The following is a 25,097-nucleotide window of genomic DNA, read 5'->3' on the forward strand; positions in this document are numbered from 1 at the left end:
CAAAAGATGCCAAGAAACATGCTCAGGCATTAATACCAGTTTGACTTTTTGGAGAATTGATGAATTCACTGCTTTGGTGCAATTGCTAAACACAATTTTCTTCATACCATTTACATTTTTTCTTGCCCCTATGTGACTCTGGTGTGGTGTCAGACTCATTAGGCTCAGAATGGAAATATAAGGTGGTGATACCGTTGTTGGTGATGACAAAACTCCTGTGCACTTTGAAGGTGGCAAATGGGTTGATTTTATTTTCATTAGCAACATTTGTTAGGGCAATCATCATTTGGGATTGCTGACAGCATTGTCTGAAGTCAGTCCTTTGGGCCCCAGTCTGGGTCTTCTACTTTGCAATGTCTGGCAAGACCTAATCACTTGTGCAACCATATTTAGACACCCTAGATTTCCCCATTAAATGGAGATAATTGTTACTTTTCAGGGCAGGCAGTGCTCAAGCACCCAGAAAACAGCTGCTGGCTGATACCCTCTGTGTGTGCAGTGATTTGCATGTCCACAACAGTCCCGGGCAGCCCTGCACCCGGTGCTACTCCAGTCGGAGCGACAGCCCTGCTTGAGGAGGTGTGACTTTTGATTTAGCTGCCCGGACAGAAATGGTAAGTTACTGACTGAAGCTGCTGCTACCCAGATTCCTCTCCAAGTTGTTCTCTGGACTGCTGACTGCAAACACCCATGCATAAAGCATGGCTTGGTGGTCACCCTTCTTCCCAAGCTCATCAATTTTTTCCCTGTAAAATTTTGCTCACATGTGAGGCTGTTTTAACATTTTAACTGTTTTAACATTTTTCACTCCTTCGTGGAAACCAGGTAAATGTCATATGCCAGCTACACTCAGAGGTGACATCTCCTATGGAACTTCCCTGTCATGGTAAGCTCTGGGCAGCAGAACGAACCCACAGCCACCGGAGGCAGCAAAATGCCCCAAAACTGGCTCTGGGGCTGTTTCCTACTAAACTGAAAGCTCCTCTTGCTGCTTCACAGCATGGCTCTCCAGGTGTGAACAACCTGGCACGTTAAGGCAAGCTGGCAAAAAGTGAGGTCTGATGCAAGCGCGACACACCGCTGCTTCTCCATGGGGTATGCCAGAACAGTCGGGTGGGAATTTAGACTTAAACTTAGCTTTCACTAGTTTTCAATGACTTATGGTGATTTTAACGACAATTTGTTCGATTTGAACTTATCATTTCCTGGGTGTTCATTTCGAGAAGCATGAGAATCACTCTTCTGAGGAAGATGGAACACATGTTTTTATAAATGGCACTTGAGGATGGCGCATGACAGCCACTTTTCCTCCCTCCTGCATCAGCTTCCCTCTGTGGTCTCAATGATGGCAACTTAATGCTTGTTAAAATATTTTTTCCTGGATCGTTCCAAATGCTGTTTCCCAGGGGAAGAAATACTAAAATAAATAGAAAATGCATTTTTAAAAAACCAACATTTTCAGGCAAACAAACACTAAAATCTGCCACATTCGATTACGCAGACAATGGAAATGATACAAAAGTTTAAACTTAATTTTAAGCAAAAAAGTAGTCCTGTAGAAGGGCTGTAAGCTGTAAAACAACAGGGTATTTCACACTGTAGCCAGTCCAGGTCCAAGTGGAATTATTTGCAAGGGGTATGAAATGCCTCTGCAGCTAGAATGAGAGTTTTTTTATCACAGCAGAATCCAGGCAATAGTCCTCCATCATTAAGTTTTTCTAAATTCTCACAAACAATTTCACTGCGAGTACAACACAACCTTGAGAGCAGTCCTGGAAGAAATCCGAATGTCCAGTTCTCAAAACAAGATTTCAACATGCGTCACTTCCCTCCTTGGATTATTTTGGCCAAGGGTGACAGGATCAACCAGAACTCCAGGTTACAGTTCATTAGTCCATGACAGCTAGATTATCACTGTCTGCAAGTGGGGCATTTCTGGCCATACACATTAGGATCTTTTAAACATTTCCAAGGGTACTTATCTCGATGCAATTTTTTGTGCCTCTGAACAGGAATAAAAGCAGTTAGACCTGAGCTGTAGGTGTAATCTACTAGTTAGGAAACTGAAATTTTATAAATTATAAATTCTGCCTCCAATGTGAAATTTCAGATGTGCAAAAGAAGATTCTTTCAAGTCCGGCCTCAGAAATGCACTTTCAGATAGACCTGAACATTTCATACAATTTTGCTTGGTTTTGTGCTAGGCTAGGGAATCAGAAAAAAAAAGTGCTTTAAAATCATCCTGAATTAGTGAAACAAATTATCAGGAGTTATCAAGAGCATGGGTGACTGGTCACTGGGAATGTTTTACTCTAAGAAATGGTGAGTACTCCATTGATGTCATCAGATCAAGGCTGGACATCTTTCTGGAAGGTTTTCTGTCAGATGAGAAGTTATTGAGCTCAGCTTGTGATTATTTCTACATCTGAATTTGGAATGGTTGACAAGGAACCTGAAAATGTGATGATGATATGTGAAAGCAGTTTAGTGGGGGTCCTTTTTTCATCTCCCAGTGTAATAGTATGATTCTGGGCCGGAGAATGAATTGAGTGTTGCCTGAAGTGTGGCTGAGTCAGTACAGCTCTCCACTTGCTCTCAGCACTGCATTGACTCAGTAGTGCTGACAGCAGTAAAAAACTCGTTTATTGATTGTCAATGAAGTATCATTTGAAAATGCAGTCTTCAAACACAAGAGTAAAAAGATGATTCTACATCATCATCAGTCTGGCTATCACCATGTGTAGCTGCACCGAGCTGATCCAATTGTCTCTTCTGTTGTTGTTAAAGAGGTTTTATTTTTAAGGAAAACTATTCCCATCTAAGAAGAACTAAATAGCATCCTGGAAAAGAAAATGTTGACTCAGATAAGGAAAAGACTGCTGGAAGCATCGGGGAAAGTAAATTCTGTCTTTTATTTAACTCTTTCATCCACATTCCCCTGGGAAATATGTGAAGATGAGAAGAAGAATACGAGCAATATACAGAAAATTACAAAAAAGTGAAAAGAGAAACAGAAGTGTTTTGTGTACCTTGAAATGTAGGAAGAAATAAATTTTTTACGCCCCATTATCCCCAGGCATTACTCTGCAAAAACAATACAAAAACATTTCAGCATGTGCTAGCAATGACTGTGTAGGACTGACCCCCCCACTGAAAGCCAAAGCAGTGTCTGGCACTCAGATAAGACACAAGTCCTAATTTGAAGGCAGCCTTTTACAAAGGATGAATTCTACTGTCCAAATAGATTCGGTGTCCCTATCTATGACCCTATCTATGTCCCTATATATGACACTGTAGTGTCATCTTAGCAGCAGTGTTATGTCTGAAGATGCTCTTTCCTAGTTTTGGGTGCATGTCACCCTGGTGCATATCACCAGGTTTGTCGTGGGGCCCACTGGGCTAGGTACAGTGCAAACTATACCAACAAGGCAAAGCTTTGCTTGCAGGGTTTTAATGGCCTTTACATTTACACAGTTTTAAATATGCAGACAGCTTGGAAGAATGGCATTTGCTCTTAGTGTCATTTTCTGTAACAGCAGGGCAAGTCAGTATTCAATGACAGAATAAAAAGCTGCAGAGTTAGACAATGGTCAACACATGGGACTTTGTTTTAGTTGGTATAACTCCAAAACTTTATTCCAGAAGTTTCTGACTTCTTCCAGTCTTAGTGGTTCATGCTGACAAATGTACTTGGCACAGGGTTAAGAGATGTGATTTAGAGTCACACCTCTGTTACCAGGTCTCCGAGCACATCAGCTCTCATAGGTGGACTCATTTCTTCATTTCCCTGATGCAGACAGGCTATAAGAGCAAGATAGAACCCTGGGTTTAGCTCCACTGAAAGAAGTGACCCAGACTTTTGTGGTCAAAAGCACAGAAGCTGCATGGGCTGTCTGACTTCAGGCAGAGGAGCTCACCACATGCACCAGAAGCATTCAGAGCAGTACAGAACTATCACAACAAGCCAGGTTTCCAGGGGAGATTTAATGGATCTGTTGATTCTAAGGAGGTCTCAGCCTAGTCCTTCTTCACTGCTTCGTAGCACATTGTGACAGCCCACAGGACTGCCCATGCTTCTCAAATTGTGTGTTTTGTCCATGGTCTTTGCAAATTCTGCCATCACCCCTGCCCAGAAGAGCATTACCAGTTAGGTGATTACCTAAAGGCAGCGGCAGGGTTTGTCTTGTCTTCCATTTATTGCTGCTGTGATTCTACACACTCAAAGGGGTGTTTGTGGATGAACTGGACATGCACAGACCATGTTAATTCATGGGGATTTGGGGAGTTTGTATGTCTGAATGGAGTCAGAAAACTCAAAATCTGGGGTCCAGTCATCATTTCATGGATGGAAAATACATTTTAAATTTCAAGTGTAATCTAATACTCTAATGTAGCTTTCAGAACCATGTTAACATAAAGCCCATGTGTATGTACTGCTAGGGTAACACTCTTTACACAGCATTTATGACTGTGCCTATATTTTAGAGCATGATGAGAAATTACTGACTGCCTCCGGTTCTCATTTCCATCGCTGGGAATGTGTGTGGAGATCCCAGTGCATTCAAAGGACACTGCATGAGATCCCAACACACTCAATGGATGTTGCATGAGAGCTACACAATGGAGCCACCTCACAAAACAAGGCCAGGGTGCTGCTTGATCTTAGTCCTCTCCTGAACTAATTTTTCTCTTTTTTTTAAATGTTTCTCCTCCCACAGCTTTGCCCTCTTTGCCTTCTGAACTCTTACAGATACTTAAACATTGCCTTTGGTACTGAAACTGCGCCCTGATCTTATGTGAAAAAGAAGGGTAACCCTCTGAAGGAATAACCTAATTGTAGCACCAGATAAATTAGAAATGCTCACTGCTGTCATTTAGCAAAGCCACGTGCAGACAGCAAATTTTCACAGCTATTAAAAAAAATGTGCTATTCAGTGCAACCTTGCCATCTGGCTCCTAGTGCTGGATTCCACTACAGTGTGCTTCTTGAGATTACACTCATCTGCCAACCTCCCCCTCGCCTCCCAAAGCACTTAGGAAAAACTCTTCTGGGAACACAAAGTGAATTATTTTATTCCAATCACCATGCAGCTAACTATACATGGTAATTAAACAAGGAGACATTCTCCTTCTGCCATTGGAGGCAAAGATTTTCTTGGTAGTCATAAATAATGAGTGCTCATTGGGAAAATGAAAAGATGTTTACTGAATAAACTGGTATATGTTATCATGCTGATGGCCAGGCAAAGATAATCAAGTATAAAGCAGAAAACAAAGGTAAAATATTCAAAGCTGAGGCTTCTTATGCCACCTTTATTAGATGCAGTTGTTCCAGATGATCACAAGCATCTTTAAACACAGGGGAGAGAGGGAATATTTACCTCTGATTTAAACAGCTATGAAGCCAGCACATTGCCCTGGGAATGACTGTGCTTTGAGGGAGACCTCACCTCCTAGGGACAATGGAGTAGCTTTAATAATCCCAGCGGCCTCAGCAAACAGTGACTTCAGTATAAAAGTTTGCAGGATGAAGCCCTAAGAAGGGGCAAGGTGGGGAGCTTTCCTGTGCAGCTCCCGTTGTGTGTCTGGGAAATACCAGCATTCAGGCAGGGGAAAGTGCTCTTGCTTGTACCAAGCACCGCTGACTTCAGCTGTGGGAGACCTGCAGAGTGCAAACCTCCCCAGGGGCACCCACTCACTTGGCAGCTGCCCTCTCCTGTCTGCAGTCCCAAATGACTCATGCTCTCCTCACGCCCTCTCTGCTGCCTCCTCGATACTCCCTCCAGGCTCCAGACAGTTTGCTGAGCTAGAAATTCCCAACAACACACCATGGTTCATGGAGTTCTGACCCCAAAACTGAAATTCCCAGATGGCTCAAGCTCTTCTTTTTTCTGACCTGAAGGTTTAGCTCCCTGATGACTCAAATGCACCCAGTCTTTTTTTAGCATGCATTTGAAAAGCTTTGATAATTTTCATTCACCTGCAGCTCCTGTCTCAATATCAGGACTGCCAGCTGTAAATGACAAAAAACAACGTAATTCACATGCTCCTAGTTCTGTTTCACTCTGTAGTCATGATGCTTACTTGAAGAATAGAATTACCTTTTAATTTAGTGTTTTGGAGCCTTAGAATAAACCAAAGCTATGCTTCCAGGACCCTAAAAACCCAAACAAGCCCCAAATCAAAGAAACCAAAGATTTCGAAAAATTCCCAGTACTCCTGGAGCTTAGTATTTGGTTAACCATTCAGTTAACAGGAAATTTGAAATTTCTCCTTAGTTCAGCTGCTTCCCCTTCAAGCTTAAAACTACATCATGATTTGGGATTGCAACTTGAATCTAAAATTTTATGACTCCCCGCTGCTTTCTTGGTGGTCTTCCAAAGTTTTCTGGACCTAAAATTTCTTATGTACAGCTCCTAATGGAGGAATTCCTCACTGAGTCCTAAACTCTTGCTTGGATTCTCAGTTGTCTCCAGCTTCTGCTCTCGAGACTGAATTTATCTTATTTCACAAACTGAGGTCTCTACTGGCTCCTGCTCATTGGTTGATTTTCCTCAATAGCTGACACTCCCCCATGGTTTTGTACTCTACTTCCCAATCTGCCAAGTAATATATAGCATGTTATTCATAACTCCATAAATGCGTTTTGATAGACCAGTTCATTCAGTATCTTTGGTCCTGCTGATGTCACAGATCTGGTAGTTTGTGAGGCAAAGAGTCTTCCACTTGCTAAAACTTCAAACTTTAATGATTAAAAATGGATTAGGAGAACTATATATCCCTGAATTATTTTTAAACTCCCCCTTTTCTTTATATCCCAGAGGATATAAAGTTTTATGAATTTGTACCAGCTGTAATTTTGGTCTCTGGTGAAATGAACTGCCAGAGTGTGTCCATCTTAACTTGGTGTGCTTCTAAGCTCATTTTCAACATCAGACTCTACCACCTTTAGCATTCTGAGTCCTCAAGATTGTGCTGAGAAACCACCAACTTTCAAAGTCTGCAGAAGAGAAAGCTCAAGCCTGCTTGGTGTATTAGGGCTGGATTTCCCCCTTTTTCAAACAACTTAGCTCCACCAGGCTTTACGGATTCATCCTCCAGCCCATGGGCTGACCTCAACCACTACCAAGCCCAGCAAAATGCAGTGATGTGGAGTGGACCCAGGCTACAGGCAGCAACAAGAACAAAAAGCAAGGGGTATTACTGGCTCTGGCTCCTGCTGAAGTCTACCCTCACCACTTGTACAGCTGACACTTTTCAGTGTCCCTCAGCTAGCTGTCAGCATCACTCTCTCTGTGATACCCCTGCCTACATGACTATGTCGGGGTAGAGCAGGAACTGAGAGCAGAGACTAAACTGCTGATAGTCCAAACTTGGCCCTAGCCTGGTGCCCTATGATTCACTCCCACACTATTGTTGCCTATTAATAATATGCTTTTTCCAAGACACAGAATATGAATTACTCATAGATAAGACACTTGAAATAAAGTCTTGTCAGCACTGTATATTTAGAACGTGACTGTGGGACAAATCCAGGTCAGCCTTCCATTCAACATAGAGTTAACACCTGAAAGGATTTGCTTGCTGCAGGGGACAGTACCCAGGAGTACTCACTGCCTTTCCCTCTTGCCGTACACTGACTATCTGCACCCATGGCTGCAGCTTCATATAAAATTCCACAGCATGGAGAACAAAGCAGACAGGTGAGATACCAACACTTTTGATGTTCTCATTCTGACCATGAGCAGTGAGTTTCTTGCAGTAAGCCAGGAGTTTCAGAAGGTTACTGATGCTTTCCTGGACTTCTGCTCACCTCTCTTCCTTCCTCCATTGCTCTCATATGCCTTCCCTCCTCCTCTAGAAGGACAGAGAGGGAAACAGGACTTCTGTATCTTCAGCACCAAATGGCTACTGAACTGATTTTCCCCAAAGCTTTTGTATGGGTTGACTTTCAAAAGCAGTATCTAAAGGATTGTTTTTTCTTTTCAGAGGACTCTAGAATTTCTATCAGAATCCTTGTCAGGGATCACAACTCTATTTTCATCTCAACGTGGAGAAATTTTCAAATTCACTTCTTCTCTACTAACTTTTGAATCATGCCAAGCTGCATCCAGGATCAAACTGAATTTCTGAAGAGTCTCAGATCTGCATAAAGTCTGTGCATCAAGGCAAAGCGTTTGTGAGCAAATGCAGTGCCCATACTGGTAGATCTTCTGGGCTGATGGTGCATTGAGATTATGGTGGAGATGTGAAAAAATCAGCTGGCCCTCTAGATTGCAACTGGGGACAAATTTCAAGTCAAGATAGTAAAGTATTTATGCCATTTATATACAAAAGCAGAAAGTAAGTACCATGAAAGGGGAACACCTATTTAGAGTAAGCAGTAATGCTACTCCCTATGGCTTTCCCTGCAGTAGGACCAGACCCTGAGTATTTCAGACTAGGCCAGCATGATAGGGTCGACTTCTGAGTCATTGTTAAGTCCAGATGTGCTGAGTGCTTGAGCCTCAGCTGAACCTCCAGGTATGAAGTCTGTCCTGCTTCTCCTCACTTCCCAGGCTGCCTATCCATCTCTGTGTATGGTTGACTTTGCCCACAGAAAGCCCATCAGCAGCAACCAACAGCTCTCTGCTCCCAACTTCTGGCCCTTCAGCATCCCATTTCTTTCCTTTAGCATGAGCAATGGTGACTGACCATGACCTCACTAAGTCTTTGTACCCTGAATAAACATATGGCTTCCAGGCTAGCCAATACAGCCTGCTGTCTTGTGGCACTGGGGACAACTCACCACTCTGCTGCTTCAGACCCAGGTGTAAATCCTGCTGACCCATCCCATGTTGCAAAAACTAATGTTAAAAGGCTTTTTTTTCAAGCATCCCTTCACAAAGAGTCAAGGCAGATGGTGTTCTGCTCAGCAAAGAACATTACATCCACAGCACTGCATAGTTCCCCTTTGTACATGATGAGAGATTGACAGGCTTTTGACATTATGGATTGTTATTGTGACAACACCTAAAAATGACAGCTTGGTTTGTATCCCAGACAATTTACAAACATTAATTGCATGATCATACAAGAATCATGTACTGTATTTACCAGAAAATGTGAAGAATCCTTCTAAGATCAACATGCTGTGAATAACAGATTCCTTCAGAAACAACCACAGAGTGTAATAAGAGGAGTGTTTCTAACAGAAATGCAATCCCTGGCAATTGTGTCATAGAAAGTAATGAAGCAAGGCTGGGAAACTGTCTATTTATGAGTGGAGTGTCTTTCCTGTGACAGTGGGAACACTGCAACTTAAAAATAAAAACTACATACAGAAACACCTTGCTGGAATGTATTTTAATTTAACTTGAACTAAGTTGGGAATTCATTCCTGCTGCTTCTTTGATGTGGCAATAGGCAAGTGAAAGAATGTTCACAGTTTATACATTTATCTCTGGGAGAGGCAACCCTGAATTCCTTGTGAAAATAGTCTATTTTTGCAGTGGGAAATCCTTTTTCTCCAAGCGACTATTAAATTTTCTTTGCCTGGATTTTCCGTCCATCTCATGTGCAGAAAGATCCAACATCCATATAGATTAGAGGGACTTTCACCTACCCCTGGCCAGTTACATGTATGCACATGCAATGCCAGCTCCAGACGTCGAGCTTGAGTGCTTTGGAAAGAAAGGAGATACAAACCTAGTGCTTGTGAACTGACAGGGAATGGACAGCCAGGGCAATCCCAAGAAGTAAGCCATACTAGGCACACGGATTTGTCCTAAGCAGGCATGAGCTGCTTCTATGACAGAATTATTGCTGGAGTCCTTATTTGGGAAATTAAGACCTTGAGCTGCAAAAGTATTGAGCCACCCACCTGCCTCTTCAGTACCATGGGCAACACCTTGGCACCTCAACAGACTTTGTTGCATCCGAGCTGCTGTCAAACCCTGCAAGTCTCTGGATCCTTTAGATGCCTTGATGGCCCTTGTGTTCCTCATCTTGCTCCTTTTCAGGTGACACAAGAGCACCTTCCTGCAAAAGACATCCTACAAAAAACTCTAAGAAATGGGTGGTGATTTCTGTATCCTCAGCCAGTGCATCCAGTCACATTAGCCATCCTCCCCCTTTCATTTCTGCTACACAGGGTGGAAAACAGGGCTGTCCCATGCGAGCAGCTGACCAGGCTCAGAATACAGAGGATTTCTGCCTTGGGAATTCAAGATGGGGGAAGAACCATCTCTGACTAAGTAAACCACATCATGCACTCCCATCCCACTTCTTGCTTCATTTTACTCTTTGCTTAGGCAAACGCTTGAGTCTGTTCCAAAAACTCTTTATTGCATGTGTGTGTGTGTGTCTCCTTTTTTACACAGGGACACCAAGCACGGGTTCATGACTCAAGTGTAAATAGGTCAGACACTGTAGTGTCCCCAAATCTGCACCACTTTTCTTTGTTTTCATGTCATCCAAGGCACACACCTTATGTTTCACACCTGATGTGACTTTAAATAGTGGTGATCAGCTTTTCCATATCCAGTGGCAGGGGTTTTCAATGGTTACCTGTCCAGACCTCCACCCCACCAACAATACAATAGCCTGCCTATGTACATGCAACATATTTTGGAAACACAGGCCTTACCCGGAGCACATGGCTCTGAGGAGCCCCCAAGCAAAGGTGGCATGAACAAGCTGCTCCTGTCTTTCTCAAAATTTCCTGGGGGGCTGAGTGAGGAGCAAGTGTGTGTGAACAGTCTGTGTTCACTCAGGAAGCCTTTATTACCACGCCCAGGTGACTGATACTCACCCGGAAAGATGATTAGATGATGTGGTCCTTCACAGCAATGACCCAGATGCTGTGACTTGCAGTAGCCCACCCGAGCCCCTTGGGCAGCAGGCACAAGAATCAGTTTTAGCACTTGCTCTCAGCTGTCAGTGCTACTTCAAATTACCCAGATAACCCGGATTACTTCAGATTCTGGTTTAGGCAGACCTTGGACTTCTGTCCTGAGACAGGAAGTAAGGTAATTTCAGATTTTACAACACAAAATCAATTTAAACCTGTATTCTGAGAGAAGTAAAGAGACACTTTGTTCAATGTCATCCTTTTCCATGTAAACCCCTCCCTCCAACCCAGCTGCTCCAATACTCTTTTTCTCTGAAAAAATCATACAGAGTGAGGGATTTTCAGGTTTTGGCTCAGTGGATTCTCAATGACCTCCAGCTGCTGCCTGGTGTTTTGGTGAGAGGTGGGAGGTTTTAGGGTGCTAATTGCTGGTCCTGCATTGGCGCTCTGCCCCGGGCTTCCACGGGGGAGCCTTCGGGCTCTGATAAAGCCCAGGGGACAGAATGACAGGGGATGGCAGTTACAAACCTGTAGTTTCATCAAAGCTAGAACAGAAAAAAAACCCGAAAACCAAACAACAGGATAAATTCTAGCCTTCCCTCTTCAAGTCCTCGCTGACACCAATAAATTATTAACCTCGGTGATTAAATTAACATTTAGAAGAGTGCACTAAAGCAGTAAAGACGGGCTAGTTGCCGGCGTACCGTTTCCTCATTGCACATCCCCTCCTTCCCGCGGGTTTCCTCACTGCACATCCCCTCCTTCCCCCGGGTTTCCTCATTGCACATCTCCTCCTTCCCCCGGATTTCCTCATTGCACATCCCCTCCTTCCCCGGATTTCCTCACTGCACATCCCCTCCTTCCCCCAGGTTTCCTCACTGCACATCCCCTCCTTCTCCCGGGTTTCCTCGTTGCACATCCCCTCCTTCTCCCGGGTTTCCTCGTTGCACATCCCCTCCTTCTCCCGGGTTTCTTCAGTGCACATCCCCTCCTTCTCCCGGGTTTCCTCACTGCACATCCCCTCCTTCCCCCGGGTTTCCTCACTGCACATCCCCTCCTTCCTCCGGGTTTCCTCACTGCACATCCCCTCCTTCCCCCGGGTTTCCTCATTGCACATCTCCTCCTTCCCCCGGATTTCCTCATTGCACATCCCCTCCTTCCCCGGATTTCCTCACTGCACATCCCCTCCTTCCCCCAGGTTTCCTCACTGCACATCCCCTCCTTCTCCCGGGTTTCCTCACTGCACATCCCCTCCTTCTCCCGGGTTTCCTCGTTGCACATCCCCTCTTCTCCCGGGTTTCCTCATTGCACATCCCCTCCTTCCCCCGGGTTTCCTCACTGCACATCCCCTCCTTCCTCCGGGTTTCCTCGTTGCACATCCCCTCCTTCCTCCGGGTTTCCTCATTGCACATCCCCTCCTTCTCCCGGGTTTCCTCACTGCACATCCCCTCCTTCTCCCGGGTTTCCTCGTTGCACATCCCCTCCTTCTCCCGGGTTTCCTCATTGCACATCCCCTCCTTCCCCCGGGTTTCCTCACTGCACATCCCCTCCTTCTCCCGGGTTTCCTCACTGCACATCCCCTCCTTCTCCCGGGTTTCCTCGTTGCACATCCCCTCCTTCTCCCGGGTTTCCTCACTGCACATCCCCTCCTTCCTCCGGGTTTCCTCGTTGCACATCCCCTCCTTCCCCCGGGTTTCCTCATTGCACATCCCCTCCTTCTCCCGGGTTTCCTCACTGCACATCCCCTCCTTCTCCCGGGTTTCCTCGTTGCACATCCCCTCCTTCTCCCGGGTTTCCTCGTTGCACATCCCCTCTTCTCCCGGGTTTCCTCATTGCACATCCCCTCCTTCCCCCGGGTTTCCTCACTGCACATCCCCTCCTTCCTCCGGGTTTCCTCGTTGCACATCCCCTCCTTCCTCCGGGTTTCCTCATTGCACATCCCCTCCTTCTCCCGGGTTTCCTCACTGCACATCCCCTCCTTCTCCCGGGTTTCCTCGTTGCACATCCCCTCCTTCTCCCGGGTTTCCTCATTGCACATCCCCTCCTTCCCCCGGGTTTCCTCACTGCACATCCCCTCCTTCTCCCGGGTTTCCTCACTGCACATCCCCTCCTTCTCCCGGGTTTCCTCGTTGCACATCCCCTCCTTCCTCCGGGTTTCCTCACTGCACATCCCCTCCTTCCTCCGGGTTTCCTCGTTGCACATCCCCTCCTTCCCCCGGGTTTCCTCACTGCACATCCCCTCCTTCTCCCGGGTTTCCTCACTGCACATCCCCTCCTTCCTCCGGGTTTCCTCACTGCACATCCCCTCCTTCCTCCGGGTTTCCTCACTGCACATCCCCTCCTTCCCCCGGGTTTCCTCATTGCACATCCCCTCCTTCTCCCGGGTTTCCTCACTGCACATCTCCTCCTTCCCCCGGGTTTCCTCACTGCACATCCCCTCCTTCTCCCGGGTTTCCTCATTGCACATCCCCTCCTTCTCTCGGGTTTCCTCACTGCACATCCCCTCCTTCTCCCGGGTTTCCTCACTGCACATCCCCTCCTTCTCCCGGGTTTCCTCGTTGCACATCCCCTCCTTCTCCCGGGTTTCCTCGTTGCACATCCCCTCCTTCTCCCGGGTTTCTTCACTGCACATCCCCTCCTTCTCCCGGGTTTCCTCATTGCACATCCCCTCCTTCTCCCGGGTTTCCTCGTTGCACATCCCCTCCTTCCCCCGGGTTTCCTCACTGCACATCCCCTCCTTCTCCCGGGTTTCCTCACTGCACATCCCCTCCTTCTCCCGGGTTTCCTCGTTGCACATCCCCTCCTTCCCGCGGTGCCAGCCCCGCGCAGCGCTCCCGGCGGGCGGGGAAGCCGTGTCGGGGCTGAGCCTGCTCCGAGCGCCCTCGTGTGCCGGCCTCGCCCCGCCGCGCCCCCGCACCTCCGGACCCCGGCCCTTTGGGGTGCCCTCCCGAGAGGCGAGTCCCAGCCAGGTCTCCCGCTGGGCGGCATTGGCATCAAAGTCCTTTTCCCTGCGAGAAGGGACATTAGCAGCTCGCCCACCCCATCTCGGTTGATTTGTGTCGGGGAAAGGAAAATAGAATTAATATAAGATAAAGGCAAAATAAAGCAGTAATAAAGCCAGCCCTCCCTTCAGGATGAAAGAAGAAACCAAATAACATCTCTTTCTGCTTGAAAACTCCTCTCCTGGTGCTGTGAAGGTGGGCTTAAAAGATTCATTTAGTTAGAGTAAAATTCAGTTTCATTCACACCTCCAACCCAGCCTTATCAGTGCCCACGGATTTATTTGCAGCAGGCTGTGACTATTTTTCTTAGGTATGTTTGAATTTTTTCACCTTGAAGAAGGTTTCTTCCATTGAGCATAGACCTGCCAACACACCTGTCTGGCAGAAAAAGGTATGAATTTTTTGTTCTTATTAGCAGCTTTCATATTAAAATCACCGCAAAGCAAACACAAACCCCAGATATGAAATATAAATAACAAACAATGCCCAGATTGGAAACTTTCTAGAGATTACATTAGACCCTGGCAGGGCCCCTGACTCTGTCAAAGAAGTGTTATCTTGAGATTGTCAATGCATGCTTCAGGGTAAGAGTGACTTTGTCCCCAGAGACCCAAGGGAACATAACAAGTGACATCAGTCATATTTTGGAGACTGCAGAGACTAGTGTCACTAAATGTCAACTAAATCTCTGTACATGGCTCTCTTCAAAGAGTCATTCCTGGAGTGCTGAAAGGTGAGAGGGGCTAACTAAGCCAATTAAAGAAACATTTACTAAGTACGGGAAGGACACGATGATGTACAGACCAGGTACATACCTATTTTGTTTTCCTTCAGTTTCCATCAAGACCAAAGTGGGTGGGAAAAAATGCCCCTTTACCAGAGTTAGGACATTAGCTGACGAAAGGCAGGAGGCTTATGCCAAAGCAATGGCCATTTCTTTTTCCCCTAGAGCTGATGTTCTGTTTGTTCCACCTCAGCATTCCTCAGGAGCCAGAGACAACACACCAGTCTGCCTGAACACAAAAATAAAGCACCAGACAGGCTTCTTTGGGAAAAGCAATGTTACATGTGAAAGAGGAATTGCAACTGGACTTTACAGGAATGCTAGCAGTCATGCCATCAGGTCACATCCTGATCCCACTAGCTTAATTGTAAATAAAGAGCAGTCCTGGGGATACGCCAGCTGTGGCAGCTCCTTATTAGGCCCTTTATTCGTAAGTCTGATCTCTTCAGAAAAAATTAAGTGGAGAGACATTTTATGGTATTGAAAACAAACTTTTGTATTTTCTTGGTGAAACCAGTGTTTTTCCTTTTGCAGAAACTGACTCATGTAAAAAGTATCCACAAAGGAGCCATGCAAATATACTCAGGGATACAAATAGACTGGGCTTTGTCAATCGGTCCCCTGTCACTTTACAGACAGGACACAGTTCTGCTTTGGAGCAAAGCAGTGGCATACTTTTGAGCACCACGCAGGGATGGAGGCAGAGGCATTCTTACAGGTCTTGCTGAAGCAGTTAATGAAACAAGCCCTGATCCTCTGCCCCTGCACTGGGGGTTACCATTTCCACATCAGGGTCTGGTTGGGCAAAGGGACAGGACATCTGGAAAAGCCCCCAGCTCGGCTCAATTAACCTAAAGTGACTTTGCTGACTTTGCACTGAAGCTGATTAACACCAAGTCTGTTCGCTTGGCTCAGCTGAGGGCATGGCAACCTCCCACCCAAAGGCAACAGCAAAAAGGAGATAGGCAGTAATATCTAAGTTCAGGAAAGCCCCTTTTTGAAAAAATCATGTATCTGAGCTTTAAGGGAAGAATTTGCGCACGGCATCCTTATCTGGGATCTGAGTTCAAGGCTGTTTTATCTCGGGTGTTGGTTCAGTTGGGTGTGGAGATAAGTCCAAGCTGTGAAGTTTGAATCCAGACCAAATTTCTCCATGATTTGAAAGTGTTTGGTTCCATCGTTTTGGAAAGGGCCTGTCACTAGGCCTTTTAAGCTTAGCAGCAGATACAGACATACTAAAAAGAGAAATACACATTAGGAAGTCGCTGTAGCTGCATGTGGCTGAACCCCCAATGCTTTACAGAGTCACTAATTTATAAAGAAAGAAGGAATAATAAAGCATAAACAATAACTGAAACACATCCAACATTTCAATCAGCACAGTGCACCTACTGTGTAGCCACTATAAATACATTCTGCTAACACAGGAAGTTTGGGGCAAGAACAAAAGCAAAGGCAATTAGCTGTACTTGTTGCAACTACAAGACATTCGACAAAATATTTCTTGATCTTCGAAAGCATATAATTAAAAAAGTTGATCTCTATCAAAACTGTTTGTTTAGTATAATGAGTGTGACTATCTATCTATCTATGTATCTATCTATCTAACCCTGTGGCAACACCACTCCACATCATTGAGGTATAAACTATAGACTATAGGCAACTTCAGGCAACCCAAGAAACAACAGAACTGGGGTAGAAAGCTGAAAATATGGAGAGAGATGAAAGCCAGAGCCAGCCTTGTTTAGTCAGTACACACTGAGGAAATAAAAGATAGGCCTGATATTTGGAGTCATCGTTTCAAAGAGCCCCTTCCTACCTGGGCCTGTGTAGTGGGAACCTTTTGGGTCAGCAGCATGGATATTCTTTGGGGACATTCATAGAAAATTTGGCTTCTTGTGATAAACACCTGAGAAGTTTAGCCCCAAGGATACAAATGTTAAGCAAGGGCAAAAAAAATTTTAAACATAGAGTTTGTTCCTGAGCCTGGTGAATTCTGTGGAAGACTTTATCAACATTGTCTGGCTTTTGTTCAGGCTTAGCGTCATTATTACAATTACTGGCAAGAATGTGATACCACAAAGCAAGGTTTTTCAGGGGGACAAGTGCTGCTAATCTTTTTGCTGCATCTCAGCCTTGATTCTTCTTTTAGGGATAACTTTGCTATGCAGTCATCTTGTTTCTTGTCAATTATTTGACATACTCCATATTACACTCTTTATTATGTTCATTTTACACATAGATTGGCATCATCCAAACTCGGTAGGCAAGTGTTTGGCTTCATTTTAAGAAATGTTAAAGTGCTAAAATGCAGCTGAAACTGAAAGTATCCAGGCTGGTTATTTTTTGATACTTCAGCTGTGGGTCAGAACGTGAATGTGAATTGTGGTGAAATAGAAAAATGGAAATCTTAGGAGAGGAATACAGTAGCAAACCCAGCTAATTTCCAGTACTACAATCTTCCCAGGACCATAATATTTCAGTGTCTCATGAGCTTTAAATCATTTATCCTCTCAATATTTCTAGGAGGTAGGTGAATAAGAGATGTATAGGTGTCATTCTTTGCCCAGGATGTTTGTGGTTGAACCCTGGTCTCCAAAGCCCTCAAGCAAGGCTCTCATTGTAGACTGTGCAGCGAGGACCCTGGAATAAGTGAAGGCTGCATCTCACTGCTTATTTTTACTTTAGGTTAAAGCCAGGGGAGAGAGAGCTTGCAGAGTAGCTGTAGCTTGGACACGACCAAGGCCAGGAGGGCAGGAATTATGGAAAAAGAACTATTAGAAAGCTTAGAGAAAACCTAGCACACGTATGCAATATTTTTCTTTCTATTTTCCTTGCCTGCATTTGAGGCAGAGTTGAGTGTTTCATTCCTCTATGCATGGAGCTCTCCCCATGCTGTGCTTTCCTCCACAGTGATTTACAAACTGCTCTCCTCTACTTCATTCTCCTTTGTGGGGAGATTGCCAGTCCTGTCAGCATTATCCTCTGACACTTTGGTCCAGAAATATTTCAGGATCAGACATGCTTTCCATGCTTTTGCTGCCTATATTTCTGGAAGGTCCATCAACCAGGCAATGCTTTGCACTTGATGGTCTGATGCCAGTGCTGGGACAGGGATGAGTTAGCAGCCACTTAGTCTGCACAGTATAGTACCAACCTCACTCTACAAACAGTAGCAAACCTGAAAATCCAGGGAAACAGGAAGCCTCTTGAAGTGCAAACCATTCCCTTATTCAGACCTTCTGGCTGTAGCTGCTGATGGAAAGGAATTTGCAGCGGGAATTGCAGATCAACCTAAATCTCCAACTAAATATAGCCTTGCACTGGTGGGGGGGGAAGGAGGGGAAATATGGTGGGGAGGAGGAGAGCCAGGAGTACTCTTAATACACAAAACCTATGTTGAGAGTAGCTAGGCATAATTAATGAATGACGAGTTTTAATGGTGGGGTTTATGTGTTTAAATTCTCTCTAAGTAAAGTTGAAACATGAGAGATTGTGTATCCAGAAGACGAGTTACATAGCTGTGCATGTTACAAAAAGAAAACACGTGTGAGTACCAAATATTACTCATTGAACAAAAATAAAGTGAATGAGTCATATAAAACAACTCTACAAACAAAAGTTGCAAAATGCCTGGGAAGACTTAACTAATTCAATTGCTAGGCATTATGTTCCACTCGTGTGGTATTCCTCTAGCAGGCCTGAAAAACTAATGGGATGCCAAAGGGACCTTAGAGTGAACTGCAGAGGAAGAGCATGCAATGTAAGGGCTAAGTGTGCACGATCATGTCATCTTTCCCCACAGAACATGAAACATCTGAACAATGTGGTTTCAGCTCTCTCATCTCTTAGACTTGCCTTGCAAGGAGATGTAGACAAAATCATGGATTTCCTGCAGATCTTGGGCAGGAACAGGCTCCGGGGAAGACTGGAGAACATGGGATTTTCATTTTAGCTTGTGTCAAAAAAATCAGGAGCATAAAAACTGATTTCATTTCAGTAGAATAACAGAGTACCACCTGAAATAATTCTGCAAAGATGTGATTTAATGGCTGATGTTCATCATGACAGGGCTCATCTCTGTCTAATCCTATGCGTCATTTGAAGCTACTTCTAGTGTCAGTGCAGGGTTTGGAGAGTGGTCAGGATCTGGTGAAGGTCTGAATCAAACTTGAACCTGGCATGGCACAGTTTCAGCACTGGAAGACCTCCAGACTCCCAAAGTTTTTCACTGTCTCTCTTAAGGTATCTCCATGTATCTTCTCCTCTCTGGTGTGACCTCACCAACCCTCTAAAACTACCGTGTCCCCCTGGATTGCGGCAGACTCATTCTATGAGAGGTTTTACTGGAGCTGCTGGGTAGAGTGCTAAAGTCCAAAGAGTTTCTGAAATGCAAACCTTGCCTTGACATGTAAATAAGTGCTAAAAGGTACTTCCATCTCTACCATTTCCATGTCCATTTAGAAGAAGGGAAAGCTCCCTCAGAATCTTCATGAAGTCTAGGAGACTTGAAAGGTGAATTTTGAAGGTTTGAGCTAGGATGGGTGGGTTGAACTCAGAACTAGTGTGACTTGCACATCACTTCAGTGTTTCAGCTCGTCTTCTGCATGTCACACAAACATAAACCCTCACACCAGTGAGATATGTGGTGGGAATTACTGGAATTGACACTGTCTAAATTTGAAGTGTCAGAAACTGCAAGTCTAAAGTTCTACCTTACACAAGTAATTTTGCTGGCAATGTGATGCTCAGTGTCTGCTACTGCAGACTGCTTAATGTGAGGCTCAGCTTGATGCAGCAGTATGAAATATAGTAAAGGTGACAAAGTTATCTCTGCCCTTGTTTATTGCCTGAATTCAGTTCCAGTGTTTATAAGACAAAGAACAATATTCCAAAAGCAGGGGGAAAAAAAGATGTTTAATTCAGTAGTGCATATGAATAATACTTGAAAAGACAAATAGTGTTTGGTTTAGTTAATATATTGCTCATTAGTGAACCACAATACAGACATTTTTTAAAAGACTGCAATCACCATGACAACCTGATAACATTTAGTCACATCATTTCCGAATGTGATTATCCTCCTTAAAAACTTTTCTTTTTTATGAAAACAGAGGGCAGATTTCAAGTCTGTGGTCTGTTCTTAAGATAACCTGTAAGTTCCCCTTTTAAAAAGTACTGCAATTCAGTGGGAAATTGCAAGGAGAACTGAAAGAAAGATGGAACTGGAAGAGAGGGAATGCATATTAGAATTGTAATCCCAAGTTCAAGGAAAATCATGCTGTCCTACCCTGTAAAGTCCATACAGAGGGGGTGATTTGCATATATAATTTAGACTTAATATGTTTACTTTAATAGGGTCTTCATCACTGTGTCATGATCCCATGATGGAATGAGGGATCAGCACCAACTAGGCAGATGTCATTGCAGGACAAAAGGAGATGGAGACCAAGACCTTTGGGGATACTCATCCTTGCAGTGGCACAGCAGGGAACCAGTGCTAATTCAGACCTGAAGGATTTTCTGGGCAGGACTGTATGGTCTTCAGACTGACTTGTCCCTGAAACTCTGAAAGACTATAAATGCCTCGGGGTGCTGGGCAACAGATCATGTTGGGGGGTGCAAAATGTGTTGTTATAAAAAGAAAGAGTGGGGAGGATGTTTGCTCCTTCTGCTATGAGCTGTAGCTGGTCCTGGTGCTGGTCACACAGGGACACGAGGCAGTGTAGCTGTGGGTCAGTGTGTGCAATGCTATCACAACAAAGGCAGGTCAGACCCCTGTAATTCACTCCTGGGATGAAGGGAGGTCATGCTTCCCTGTTCTCCTGAGAACCTTACCTACTTCATTTTCTGAAGCTACTACTTTAAGAGCACAGTAGCCCATGTCTGCTTGCAGCTGACAGAGCAAAGTGACGTGGCTTGATAAATAGGTTGAATTTTATCGGTAACCTCTGCTGTCGTACACTGATTTACTATCATCATCTCAGGCACTGCCAAATTATTATTTTATTGGGAAGGAAAATAGAGGTACCACAAAGTGACACTTATTCCTAGGAAGAATTTGGCAGGCAGCCGTGATAAGAAGGACTCGGTGGCCTGAGTGTGATCCTCCCAGTGGGACTGCTGCAGTGTGAGGATTCCCTTACTAGGATACAGCGGGAGCTGGAGCCTGAAGCCCCCTTTGGCAGGCATCCATGGCATCTCGGTAGGCTAACACTTTTTGGATAACATGTTTGCAAACTTCAGATGTGTGCAAACTTGCAATTGCACGCATATTTAATCGTGATTTCCTGACAGAAATTGTTACAATTAATTGGTTAAGCACTTCTGCTTCTGGTCCAGGCAAGATGACTGCTGGCAAAGTCACTGGTCAGGAATTTGCAGAAAGCCAAGGAGAAAGCGTGCAAAAGCTGTCAAAATAAATTTGGTCTGGGAGTCTGAATTAATTGAATTAATATTCAAAGGGGAAATAATGTACTTTCACTGTCCGGATGAATATAGCTAAAGGACCCAAACCCACGACTTGAATTCTGAAACTTTTGGATTTAGGGATTTGGCTTGATTTATGACATTGGACCAGTCGTCTTGAATATATTTGACACTGAAATTTTGCACCATAATTTCTGGCTTCTCCTATGCCTTACTGAGCAAAAAATACCCTCAGACCTTGTTTTTATGGGAACCCAGGGTGTGATTCCCCATTGAAGTCAGTCGACATTGGTGCAGGGCTGAGCAGCCTCTCCAAACTGCTACCCTGCTTCATTCCTTCCCTGGTTTCTGGCTTTGCACAAGAATGTGTGGGATGGGGAGATTTCATAAGGACTATTAATAAAGGAGGTGATATATAAGACCTTCACCATTGTTATCCTGACTGCAAAACAACCCAGTCAAAAGCTTGAACAGGAAAGGAAAGCAGGCAAATAGTCCTGAGCAAGACAGCGTTGCCAGGGTTCAGACTGAGAAGGGTCTTTGGGGGAGCCCAGTCTGAAAAGCACAGATCTCCAGCAGGTTTGTTGGGTGTTCTGCAGAACTTCAGATGTCTTGGGAGTGCTGGCTATTGCCTCCAGACTGATCATTCCTGGCATAGCCAAGCATCCCATGTCTCAAAGCCATTTAGCAGATGGCCAGCCCACCAGATTTCTGTGACGGGAAGAAAACACCTGCATATTATCCTCTTACTGGTGTATGCTCTGTGGAGAAAGCATGGCTCTGCTCAGATGGCTGTAGTTGAAACACAGGAGCAATTTTGGCACAGGGAGCATTTGCAGAGCCTTTGCCTTCAGGTTAGCTGGGGAGACCACACAAAAGGCTACAGACCCCCAGTCTTAGGGGCTGTGTGTGGTGTGCCCACAGGTGTTCTCAGTGGGATCGCGCTGCAACACGAGCACGATTAAACAGTGACATGGACGGTGTTTGTCAAAGATGGTGGCAGGAGGCAAGCAGCAAACAAGGTGCTGTTTCCACGCCAGCCTTCCTTGCAGGCCCTGGCAGGCTGCTGAAGCGCGTTTCCTGCCCAGCACTGCTGGTGTTGGGATGGTGTTTGGGAGCGTGTGATCCCAAGCAATGCAGTGCTGCACCAGGCACCAGCCTCCTACCTTTCAAAGAGGTGCTGAGCTCCACTTGGCCCTCTGCACGGTGGGAGTGGGAAAAAGGGCTAAGCTTTCTTATCTCTTATTTCATAATTTTATTGAAATATTGTGGCTGATTAAGTACTTGAGAATGACTCTTCATGCAATTTTGGTTTTGCAAGCTCCTTAGGGGCAGGTCCTTGTAGCCTGTGTTCTCTATTTCAGTATGAATAAAGGAGGCTATTTTAAACCAGCCTTTAGGAATTACAGTTATGAAAACCCTGTAAAATTATTCAAAAGTCCCCTCCATACACTCTTAATGCTGTCATATTAACTTTCTTCTGTTTTTAAATGATAAAAGTCTTTGTTCCTTAGCTAAGGACAAGGATCCAGCCCAGAACTACGCATTTCATAGGAGTTATAAACTCCTCAAGACAAGTGGCACTAATGGAAACAAAAACAACTCTGTAATGGTAGCAGGTGCAAAATGAAACAGTACATTAAAAATAGCCTGGCTGCATTCTCCAGTGGCATGAGTTCTACATGCATATCACTCCAAAATAATCCATTTATCCTTTCTCCCCATGGTTGCAAGAAGCCAGTCCTTGCTGTGTATCCTGAGGCTCTGCAGGCACGGCTGTGAGAACTGAAGCAAAACCACAGCCCGCCAGCCAGGCGCTCCCCTCTGCCTTCCTTTTAGCACCAGAAGGTTTTCCCTGGCTTCTTCCTGCTTCAGGTGGGGAAAAGACTTTGACAAGCCAATGTGTCTCTTCAGCCTCTGATAAGAATGAGGTTAAATTAATTTGCATTTTACTAAGCATGAATTTGGCTCTGGAACTGATTATGCTGCAGTGTTTAGTGATCACAAGCCACCCTGGAGTTTTGAGAGCTGAGCAGTTTTTTGTGGAAAAAGAAGCATATTTCTCCTTTAAATTGCCAGCATTTCAGGAGCAGAACTCAGCTTTCACAGACTCCACCCAGCCTTTCTGCAACTTCTGCCTGCAATTTCTTCTTCAGACCCAAAACTTCTCTCCATCCTAGGCTTTCTTTCTTTTCATTAGGACTGATTTTTGGTGTCATCTGGTGACCTCACAGGATGCATTTTAAGAATTCCTCTCCATGTTTGCATTTGCCAGTCAGATATTTGAGCCAGCTGACTCAAAAGCAACAATGAATGTAAATGCTGCCATGGTGCTAAAATCACGGAAAACAATCTTGAAACCTATGGATACATCTTGTGGGCAGTCACCCAACTTCATCCAAGTGAAGCTTTTGTTTGCCCTCTTCTTTGCTGAGGGCTCCTCTGGGTCTTGCTTGACTGCAAGGATATTCATTTTGCTAATGAGTGGAAACATCTGAATCAAAAATTTCCAGGCAAAATTTAAACTTCCAAATAGTTCATCCTCATGATAGTTGTTAGGCTATGGGAAGAGCTAAAAAATATGATTTTAATATTGTTAAGAAATATTAACAATATTTATTTGGAAGTTGAGTTGTTGATCGCTCATAATCATTCTTTTTCCCCTGGGCTCATTCTCATGCCAGATTTGTTGATCTCAGCAGACAAGGCTGCAATACCAGAGAAGACCCAGAGAAGACAAATTGAACCACAGCCCCAGTAATTTTAGTGGGGGCAGGGCTTGTCTGTAGACTTCCTCCTACAATCCAGCTTGCGTTTCTGCTGCTCAGTACAAGGTCTGTCAGGCCGTGCATTCAGAGGATGTCAATGAAGTTCATCTGCTGATGGCTGAACGTTATTTTATCTATCTACATGTTTCACAAGGCGTTTTCCAGCAGCTCCTGAGCTGCAGTCAGAGAGCCCAGAGATACAAGGCCCTTATTGCAGCTGGTTGATATCACCCATCATAAATCAACTCTTCTAGCATAAATCAGTTTGTCACAGCTTAGTGTGGTCATGTAACGCAGACCTGGGTGATTTGCTGTCACAGGGACTCACCCATGAGAATGCAGATGTCCTGGGTGCTTGGGGACCTCCTCCTGCCCCTGTCCCAAGGGTGCACACAGCAGAGATGATGTCCAGGCCAGTGTGGGTAAGTCACTAGTGGAGCTGTGTGTGGGGACACTTTCACCTGCTGAGGTTTACCCATAAAGAGCAAAAATAGCTAATTTGCCCTAAATAATATCTGTCTTTCAAGCAAACATGCCAAGACCCACAGGAAGGCCTATTTGACTCTCCAGTAATCAACTCTCTTCTGTGTGGGGCTGTTCTCCTCTGATGGCTGGACTTTGCCTGGTGAATTCAATGTTTATGATTCACTGCAGCAGAGAGGACAAAAGGCTTTGCCTGCCCACCTGCTACAGTCAGCCAACCTCACCTGCAGTGCATGTTTTTCAAATGCTCAGAGACTCCACAGAGAATTACATTGGTAGAGCCAGTCTTGTCCATCAGCAATTGCAGCCTGCTGGAGGCACCAGCAAAGTGACTGGGGACACTGGCAGGCACTGGGGTAGCCAGGCTTTATTGGCAGATGGTTAACACAGCATAGCCTTTCCCCATGGCCGGAGAGTTCTGTAAGCTTGGAGGCCTTGCTCATATTCCAAATCCATGCTCTGTTTATATTTGCTTTGTCCTGAACAAAAATTGGCCCCATTGTGTGGGAGCAACACTGGAAAAGAAAAACAAGAAACATACACTGAGGGAAAATGGATATTGTGGGAGCTGAGGAAATGCACATACTTTACTGATTCCATTTTCTGATGATGTCAGAGTCAAAGAATATCTCTTAAAAAAAACCCCCTCAGCAACTTGGAATCAAAAGCTCTGTTCATCCCAGTCTCTTGTTAAAAGAAGAAATGTAAACACTCTCCCTTGCCACCCCCCTCTTCCCCCCAACCTACAAGAAATTAAATCTGGCTCCATTTGGATGGGCCCTCAGATGGAATCAAGGGTA

At 44.9% G+C, this 25,097-nt stretch overlaps 1 protein-coding gene across 1 annotated transcript in view; it reads left to right on the forward strand.

Moving 5' to 3' along the window:
- The window catches only part of GATA6 (GATA binding protein 6), a 71,640-nt gene extending 62,323 nt beyond the window's left edge, over window positions 1-9,317 (forward strand). The window contains exon 8 of the mRNA XM_039548937.1: window positions 440-9,317. The gene's annotated coding sequence lies outside the window, so the exon portion shown is untranslated. The remainder of the gene's footprint in view (window positions 1-439) is intronic.
- The last annotated feature ends 15,780 nt before the right edge of the window (window positions 9,318-25,097 follow it).

Source organism: Corvus cornix, chromosome 2, assembly GCF_000738735.6.
Source record: "Corvus cornix cornix isolate S_Up_H32 chromosome 2, ASM73873v5, whole genome shotgun sequence".
NCBI classification, from domain to species: Eukaryota; Metazoa; Chordata; class Aves; order Passeriformes; family Corvidae; genus Corvus; species Corvus cornix.